The 9,859-nt window shown below is 40.5% G+C and overlaps 1 non-coding gene across 1 annotated transcript; it reads left to right on the top strand.

The window, feature by feature from the left end:
• Positions 1-6,029: 6,029 nt before the first annotated feature.
• Positions 6,030-6,137, top strand: LOC122080457. Its single transcript, XR_006140751.1, has one exon. It is a non-coding gene; the product is annotated as a small nucleolar RNA R71 (small nucleolar RNA).
• Positions 6,138-9,859: the final 3,722 nt, after the last annotated feature.

Raw genomic sequence — 9,859 nt, forward strand, 5'->3', positions numbered from 1 at the left:
TGTGACTCATTCATAGTTTTGGGCTTTACTACCCAATCTATGAGAGAAAATCCCAAACCATGCCCTAATTTCTCCAATATGGGGTTTTCTTCTATCACTACCCTTTTCTCCCCAACTAACAACTCAAATGAAATTCCTCATCCTTGATTTGCACTTACAATGTTGGAGAGATCATAGAAATTTGTATATGCTTGAAATACCATCTCTTTCTCATGAAAATCCATCTCTTTTCCATGAAACCCATCTCTTTTGTGTTGGGTTTCTTGAAAAAAAATTCTGGGGTTTCTATGATTCTCTTCACATCATTCCATACTTGTGGACAACTTAAATCTCTTTCATTCCTTGCACCTTAATGTCATAATAGAAAATTTCTTTACATAATCTTTATTGTATAATGATAGGCATTTCATTCATAGACATGTAAGCTTCAAGTTCTACACTATTATGGGATTTTTCATTTTCTTAGATTGAACTTGCACATAGAAATTTGGGGTTTTCCATCACTTCTCACTTGCCATGCTTTATACACCTTTGTTACTTTTCTAATTTGCAATATGCTAGTGGATGTCATGTTTTGGGGGCTTCCTCCTCTTCATTTCTCCATGGTTTAACCACTCCTCTTTTGATAATAATCCACATTATGTATTTAGGTGCATTTACATATGCTTGCTCACCCACCTATTTGCTTCATTTGTTATGCAACATCCTTATTTATCATTATTCCTTCTCTTTTCTTGCTAGGATGTCTTCTCGCAAGGGCAAGGAACCCGCATCCTCTTCCAGTTGACGTAAGGCCACTACTTCTAAACGGAAAAGTGCAGGGACTAGTTCCCCAGCCCTTCACACAAGGCAACGAGGACATGCCCCCATCGATCCTTTAGACTATGATGAGGGACTCTTCCGGAGTTCGAGGGTAGAAGCTAATTGGCAGACCTTCCTAAAGAAGTCTGTGATGATGGAGAAGACCGTGGTAATTAGTGATTTCAACAAGATTCAACTTCAAGAGAGATTTACTGCACTGGGTCAGCAGTCCATCCTTAACATTGATCGTCCATGCTATAAACAACTGGTTCGAAGATTCTACTGTAATTTGGAGGTCTCCTACCAGTATGGGGAGTACTCAATCACTAGTATGGTGAAGGGAGTGAACATTCCCTTGACTATGGACACCCTTGCTAGTATTTTAGATATTTCATCAGTTGGGCATCAATTCTACAGTCCCCCAAGGAGTAAGCCCGTGGGCCCATCCTTAAGTTTGGAGACGCAGGACCACATTTACGAGACCATTTTTGGCAGCAAGGTACGTCCGGATTCCAAGACGACATTTTACCCAGAGGCTTCATGTATTTGCTCGCTTGGTTCAGTTTAATTTACTCCCTAGAGGAGGTCACCGCAACCAAGTAGGCTTCATGGCGGCCTACATAGCCTTCTGCATCTATACGGCCTTGGAGGGAGATGCCGAGCACTTATGTTTGCCCTACATTATACTTAAGACTATGGAGCATCATACCACACACCCTGAGGATGGAGGTTTCCCATATGGTAGGACCCTCACCAGGATCTTTGAGTTCTTTGGGGTGGATTTGAGTGGTGAGGAGGGAAAGACTCTAGTGGACAAATTTGACAGGGGAAACCTACAAAGGATGGGTCTCCAAGCTCTTATGGATGTACCTCAGAGAGTAGAAGCTCAAATAGGCAGGGACAGGGGGAATGCCCACAGGGAGGATGTCCCCATTGAGGAGGAGGAGATTAGTGAGGAGGATGAGGATTATGGTCCTCAATTCGAGGAGGAGCCTCTTGATTCGAGAGATGCTGGTCCTGACTTTGTGAGGGCTGCAGGCCCACAGTATAGAGCCCCGCCACCTGAGAGTGGTGCATTTGACTTTGTAAGTATGATGACTACTATGAGGGCCTTAAAAGATGGGCAAGATCAGCTTCTAAGAAGACTAAATGAGAGTGCTACTAGAGAGAAAAATATCTTAGAAAGGAAGGCTACATTAAAGAGTTCCTTCCTAAGATTGGGCGAGGATTTGGGCACAATGGCCAACGCTATTTCAGCAGATTTTTCCCAACTCCGGAGGGATATACAACTAGTGAACTCAAGATTTGATTACTACGATCGTTGGCTTAATGTTAGATCGAGGCCTAGGAGGGATGGAGTAGTAGAGTTAGACGATGACGAGGGTCTCTAAGGACTTAGCTCGCCCGTCTAAATCAGCTTTTTACTTGGTTCTGTGTTGTTTGTATTATTATTATTTTTTTTTGTACTTTCCTTTGTAATTGGACTTACTAGTATGGTGTGATGATGTTGTTGGTGACTTGTGGTTAGCTTTGTATACTTAATGACTTATTGTAATTTAGTTTTAACAACGTTAGTTAGCCTTTATCGATTATGCTTATTTGTATATATATGTTGTCTATCAGGTGCTTATGTATGAAAATTTTGGGAAATCTTGTTTTAGCGTCGTTATGCTGTTGAAATTTCGTTAGATTCGTACTCGATGGGTTATGAAATCAAATAACTAATCGTTTATTTATTCCAAGTAAACTTTCTCTCATGCATGCCATGAAATGCAATTCTTTAAAGTTTTTACATTTACCCAATCCCATTTCCTATTATAGATTCTATGGGGTCTAAATGGTATGCTGTGAGTGGATAGAGCATCACGCTCTGATACCACCATTGTCACACCCCGTTCACACAGAACCGGACCGGTGACCGGGTTAACTCCGATTAACCCAAACCTGCCAGGATCATCTGATACAATACCCAACCAAGCATACACACAACTAAAATAATCGTTTAAAAGTTCAGCGGAAGACTTAATTTACCTATAAATACCCCCAATATACTTGATACCCAAATTATAGTATATAGATAAATACATGTGGGCCCGCAGGCATGATATTTACACAAAAGAATAACAATTCTCGTATTAAGTACACAAAAAGGGGTCATCAAAAGAATCAAAAAGTAAAACTCTGTATGGTGTCAATACTGCGGTCCTGCAGCACAACCCTCACACGTGCGATCCGTATCGTGCTCATACTCCTGGAGGACTCACCAATCCTCATCGGAAAACTCAACTGTGGGGCCCGACCGTTGATCTTCAGGCTGGTGACCTGCAAAATCATCTAAAAGAGGTGCACATGTGGGATAAGCTCACTAGCTCAGGAAATAAAAAGAAGGACCACACAACAATCACATCCATATGCACTATATGCCATGTAATTCATTTTAAATCTCATCCAACTAAACAACATTACTAAGTCTTTGGTTTGATGCTACTACAACCATAGTACGCATATGCCCTGGGTACGAGCTGCGAACTCCATCCCGCGATACGCCCATAGGGTTGTCGGAGAAGGCCCACCATGAGTACTCGGAAAAGTAAAGCATGCCGACTACTGGCTCTCAACATAAAAGTAAATGATAGAAAGTAAAGGTGCTAACCCCCAGCAATTTAAAAGCAGTACGATTGGCCCTCTTGGATATACCACTGAGGTTGCCGATTGTCCTAATGACCAACCGGGCATATGTCTAACCACCACAGTGACCCGACAACTGCGACCACTGCTTCCCCCCAAGTGATAACCCAACACCTCAACCCCTGTTGGGAAGGGTCCTAGCACGGGAAGATGATAATCCTAAACCGCATGCTCCTATATGACATAGTGCGATTGCATAGTGCCACCACGTCCCATTCCACAGGCCACCAATGCACTTGTTTCCAAGCCAACTACAGCATCTAGTCTAATAATGCATCATGCACAGTGATCCCATCGTTCATCATATAAGCACATCAATCATTTAGCATTGAGAATGTAAAACACAACACACATGTCATAATCATATGAGGATGACTAAGCTACACATAATTTGCATGATGACATGGCTAGTCTAGATACAATTGAATGATGCCAAACAAGCCTTAAAATAAAGTCAAACGTCCTCTCCCCACTTACTTGTTGTGTACAAAGACTCACGCCCGGCACGGGTGAGATCCGGTGCGAGAAACGTAAATTTTTGTGAACCTATCATAAGTGAAGGGGATTAGAATTTCACCACCCTGGGGTCAAAACTAACAATATTTTATGGTTAAATCATGTTTGGAATCATAAAAGAAGGTTGCACATCCGTTTTGGGTCCATTCGGACACAAAAATCACGTTAGGGGCCTCTTGAGTGGGTCAGACAGCCCACCAGTCATTTCAGGTGGACGGGTTGGCCTGTCGGTGGGGACCGAGGGCCTGCCCTCTCAGGCGGGTGCCCTCAGGCAGGCTGTTTGGCCCACCGGTCCCGGCCCACCTGAGAGGGCGGAAACTTGCCTTTTTCCTTGAAACTTTTCCCAACTTTTGGGAAAACAAATGGGGCTTTTCCAATCACATTTTTCACGCATTCAAGGTCTTATAAGATGATTCTAATATAGATCTAAGTTAGATTTAAGGATTGAGAAACCATCTTACCTTCTTTGCTCAAGAACTCTATCAAAACCCCTAAATCACTTCTTAACTCAAGAAATCACCAATGCTTCTCCAATCTCGTAAACACTTCTTCAAATCCTTCAAAATCAACACATAGACCATCTATTAAACCTTAGATTCACCATCTCAAGGGGAATTTACAAGACCTCAAGGAAGTCTACCTAAATCAATGGTTTTACTTGGGTTTGGTGAAAGTTTAAGAAACATAGCCTTTGCTCACCTCCATTCGTAGATCTCGTGTTGGGGATCACTCTTCCGGCATCGGAATGGGAAGATCAAACCTTGGCGCCTCTTAAATTCATTTCTTCTTCCTCTTCCTTCCCTTTTCTTCTTCTCCGTTCTCTTTTCTCCCTTCTTTTCTCTCTCCTCTTTACTCTTCTCACCAACTCTTTAGTGTAATAATGAGAAAATGTAAAACACAATAAATGTTATTTATACTTTTTTAAAATATCCATTAACCACATGGGTGGGTCACTCAGGTGGGCCGATGCGCCCGCCTGTGACCACCCACCTGAGGGCCGAAAATTGGCCAACAAGTGAGATTTCGATGGAATTCGATTCTCGGCACGAGGTATATTATACGTATGCACTCTAGGATACGACTATATACCAGCATTACCTGTACATGGCCTTATGATATGTGCATGTGCACGGCTTGGGCACACCTGTCTCCTCTGGCACTGACTGGGACTTGTTTGGCCAACCTGTGTTCAAAGTCACCCTTGCCATCATGGTCCATAAGGAACCCGCCTTAACCCTCTCTGATTCGGGTCCTGCATGGTTAAATCGGGTCAACCGTGTAATTAGACCAGGTTTAAAAAGTAGGGTATCACAGCTAATGTCATGATTGTGTATATGGTGGATAGCAAAATTGAGGACTGATGTAGTTGATTATCCTTTTGCATATATATTTGGATAGTAGTGGAAATCAGTTTTTGTTGATAAAGGTTGGAGGGTAAAACTACTGTTGGAAGATATTCTGTGTAAATATTTGTTTGAGAATGGGATGAATGTATATATATAGAGAACACTGTAGATGTTGTTGTGAATCATTGTATATATGGTATCAAGTATCACATAGAAACATTGGGTGGATATTATCTTTATTTGATTTTATATGATCCATTGCGAACTCTGATTATGATTTTAGCATATATGGCTGTGGTGTTGTGGACTCTCTTAGAGTAGGATCTTGGTTTGGTGGGTTGACTGGGTGTAGTGAGGTATCCAGTGCCAGTGCACCTGTGCCATATAAAGGGCAAGGTAGGGTGTGACAATAATAGCCTCAATCCTTTTGATTAGGCTATCCAATGGGCTTCCTTGGCTACTAATCCTTCCATTAAATATCCTTTTCCTCCTATGGTTCTTTCACTCTCTTGGGTTGATTCCTACTCACAGGTTTTGTCAGCTAAGTCTAGTAAGAATTCCCATGTCTTTCCTTCATCTGTGAAGGATGTGAATCCCTCAGGGCACATAAACTCTATCATTTGTTTAGTTGGGTAGTCAATGCCCTCATAAATTATTTGACATAAATGCCATAAGTCTAGGCCATGGTGAGGGTATTCTTGGAGTAGATCCTTGAATCTCTCCATAAATTTAGAAAAAGGATTCACTGGGCTTTTGCCTAAACTAAAGGATATCACTTCTAAGCTTATTGGTCTTGTGAGTTGGGAAAAAATTTTTAAGGGAGACAATTGTGAACAGTTCCTATGAGGTTATGGAATTTGTGGGTAACCCATACAACCACTTCTGAGCTTGATCTTTTAATGCAAAAGTGATGATCCTAAGCTTAACAGCATCATCAGAAAGCTATTGGATCTTAATTAGAACACATACCTCTTCAAATTCCCTTAGAAAAAGGTACGCATCCTGAGAGGTAGCCCATGGAAGTGGGGCAACATAGTGATGTACTAAGATTTGAGCTCAAAGTTATTGCCCTGGGCTTGTGGTCGAACTATGCAGGAAGGTTGAACTGCTCTAGCAGGGTAGAACCTATCTTTCAAAGATTTAGGTGGAGGGTTTTACTGTTGGTCTCCCATATTGAAAGTTTTTAAAGAGAGCAAACGTATAGGGTCACTACTTGTTGGATCTCTTCTTTCTAACCTATTCGTACTATTGCATACCTACCTAGCATTCATGCAACAGAACACTATCCGCAACTAGAATAAGACAAACCACAAACACAAAAGAAAATTTTATTTTGAAAACTTTTTTCTGATTTTTTTTTGTGAGCTTATCTGCAGGGATCCGAGGTTGCTCAAGTTAATTCTTGAGGTATTGCCATAGGGCAAAACCTGTCTTTATCATACTGTGAGGCTTGCCAACCTCCACCGATACAACTATTATTACAAGTTGTTCTTCTCAGGAATTCAATAAAAGAAAAAGAAAAACAAAACAAAGAAAACAAAGCACTCCGATTGACCAAAAGAAAGTGAAAAATAATATGGAACTGTCTCCCCAGCAATGACACCAAAAACTTGTTTGAATTTTAAAAGTAACCGCAAGTGTACGAATTAGTATAGCTAACGGATCGAACACAAGGAGAGTAGCCACTTTATTTTTAGCTTCTTTTAGTAATATGAAAGTGCACATACTAATTATGGTGATCTATTTCTAACTACCATCCTAACACAAATGCATTTAAAAACATCCTAACCAACACATCTAGGGAAATTAGGAAATGGAATTTGGAATTAAAAATTAAATGACTTAACCATTCGTCATCTAGGAATTTAAATACTCAAACCACATAATTAAAAAGCAAGTAACTGAAAGTAAAAGTGCTGAAAAGTAAATAAATAAAATAAAAGGGAGAAAAGCTAGAGAGAGGCACACAAGTAGGTATCTCTACTTAGCCTGAGGGATGCACCATAAATAATATAAGCTTCCCTACTTGACCAGAGAGTACTCTTACAAGGACTTTTCTACTTGGCTTTAGGGGAAGGGATGCAATATAAATAATCAAAATAAAATGATGGTTTCATAGCTAGAGAGGGGCAAAACCAACACATAATCTAGCTATGAACCTTGGGGGAAAGGGAGAGCAATAATGTAAAAGCTGAAATTTAAACCCTAAATTAAGAATGATGGGTAGTAAGAAGAGGGAATGAGAGGGGGGTTGAGAAGACTTCTGAAGCAGTCGACTTACTTGAACTTCAATCCTTGAACTAAAAACTTGATCGATTAGAGATACTACTAGCCCTAAAAACCAGATATGAACTAAGTCAAATCTAAAATTTCTAGGCATGGAGAAAACAAATCATGAAGAGAAAAACTTGAACTTGAATAGATTCTCCACAACTTGTTCTTGTCACCTAGAACTAAGCCTAGAACTAGAAATTAAAATTATTACACCTTTGAATAACTTGAATAACATAAACCATAAAAATAAAAGACATTGCATTAATGAAATAAAACCAATTACAAAAGTGTTTAAAGTAAGAAAAACTAAGAAGAACTTGAACTAGAACTAGAAGGAGAGCACAACTAAAAATTAGAGAAAAAGAGATCAAGAGAGAGACAAACCTTTAGAGTTTGGTGGACTCCCTTTTATAGGGAATAGGGGAGAGAGGAGGACGTCCAAGGGTGGATCCCATTGGACGATTTTGATGAGGTGGGTGGGAAGAGAGAGGAGAGAAAATAGGAAGTAGGGGATTTTTGTTATTTCTTGTTTTTTTTTCCTATATTTTTTTTTCTCTTTTGTGCACAATCTATTGGATGAATTTGTGTGATGAGGTGGAGGAGAGAGAAGAGAGGTATAGCTCTTGTTGGCCGACCTCTATTTATTTCTTAAATTGACTGTGATGATTAAAAAAAAATCCAAAAAAATGGTAGCCAAGAGGGTCGAAGTTGAGACCTCCTAATGAGCAAGGGATCTTGCACACCACAACTCACCAACTAAGCAAGGTAATTGTTGTTACCAAAAACGAATCTTCAATCACTCAAGTGGGGTCCATCGATCCTTGTTGGCATCTTAGAATATTCCTTATACCCCTGGGACAACTATAGATAGGTTGGTTTTGTATCTCGGTTCAATTCTGATCCATTATTTTTTTTTGCCCGAAAAGAATAATCACTTGTACAGGTGACCAAACGGATGTGTACTTTTAATTGAACACATCCATCCTGCTCAGAATTTCATCCTCTTCGTAACATAAAAAGAAACAGGACCTCTTTACATGTAAAATTGGAAATATAGTGCCTGATAGTCCCTAAGGCCATGAAAATATAAAACCTGCAAAAAGAGAGTAAAACCTAAGGTAGCTCCATTCTAAATATGTAAAATGCATGCTTTTATACCGTAGATTTCACACATAAATGTGCTCATCAGCCTACCTAGGGGTAAACCCTAGTAACTTAGCATAGGTGATGCATTTTTCCTTCTATTCACTATGGGTCAGTGTCTCTTTGTTGACCTCCGAGGTGGGGTGGACATTCGTATGGCTGCATTCTTTCGGAATATCCGGGACATGGACACTTGGGATTAGGGCGGGGCTACTTATGCATATTTATTGCAGTCTTTGGATCTATTATCATATGGAGACCGAGGTCTCAAGGGAGCGGACTACATCCTCTAGGTAATTTTTCGTTCTTGTACTCATTTCTTTTCATTTGGTTGCATTTCTTCACTTTGATTTTTCAAATCAGCCCTGGTGCTATGAGCATCTAGAGATTATGGCTCCTATACTAAAGGACCCTCAAGCATTGCCCTTTACCATAGCTGTGAGATGGGGAGATAGCCGAGTACACAGGGGCCGACGCCATCCTTTAGGGACCACTGCCTATTCCCTCCAAATGGTCTTACAAAGGTAAGCCATGCTTTGTCATTAAATTTCCTTATGTCCTATGTCGTACTTATTTTTTCTTGAATTTATAGGTCACTTGGAGACCATTCCATCCTCTTATGTTCCTAGACTTTGATGAAGTTACTCGGGCTAGATACTTATCAGAGAACTGAGTCCTATTCAGGGGTATACAGGTCCATGCCTGGTATTTAGGAGAGAGGATTATACCCTAATGGTCTGATGCTGATATACGCTTGTCTCCTTATCTTCCTCCACTAACCATGCATTGTCCGGAGTGCATTCTTGTAGACCAAATCGAGAGACTGGCTAGCAGAATATGAGATGATTCATTCCTTGAGTAGGATAGGGATTACAAGACTTTCCTTGAGGAAGAGACTGTTTGCACCCCTCTTGGTCCTGAAGGTCCAGTGGTATGTTGCTCTTCCATGAGTATCACTTTTAGTCTTCAATTCCTTTTAGCCTTGATCAATGTTCTCTCAAGGGAGAACACAACGTGTAGACCTTTCTACCATTCAATCACATGTCAGTCTCTTGGTCCATCCCAACCCCAACCTTCTACTAGTGCAGGTG

Source organism: Macadamia integrifolia, chromosome 5 (genome assembly GCF_013358625.1).
Source record: "Macadamia integrifolia cultivar HAES 741 chromosome 5, SCU_Mint_v3, whole genome shotgun sequence".
In the NCBI taxonomy this organism is placed as follows: domain Eukaryota; kingdom Viridiplantae; phylum Streptophyta; class Magnoliopsida; order Proteales; family Proteaceae; genus Macadamia; species Macadamia integrifolia.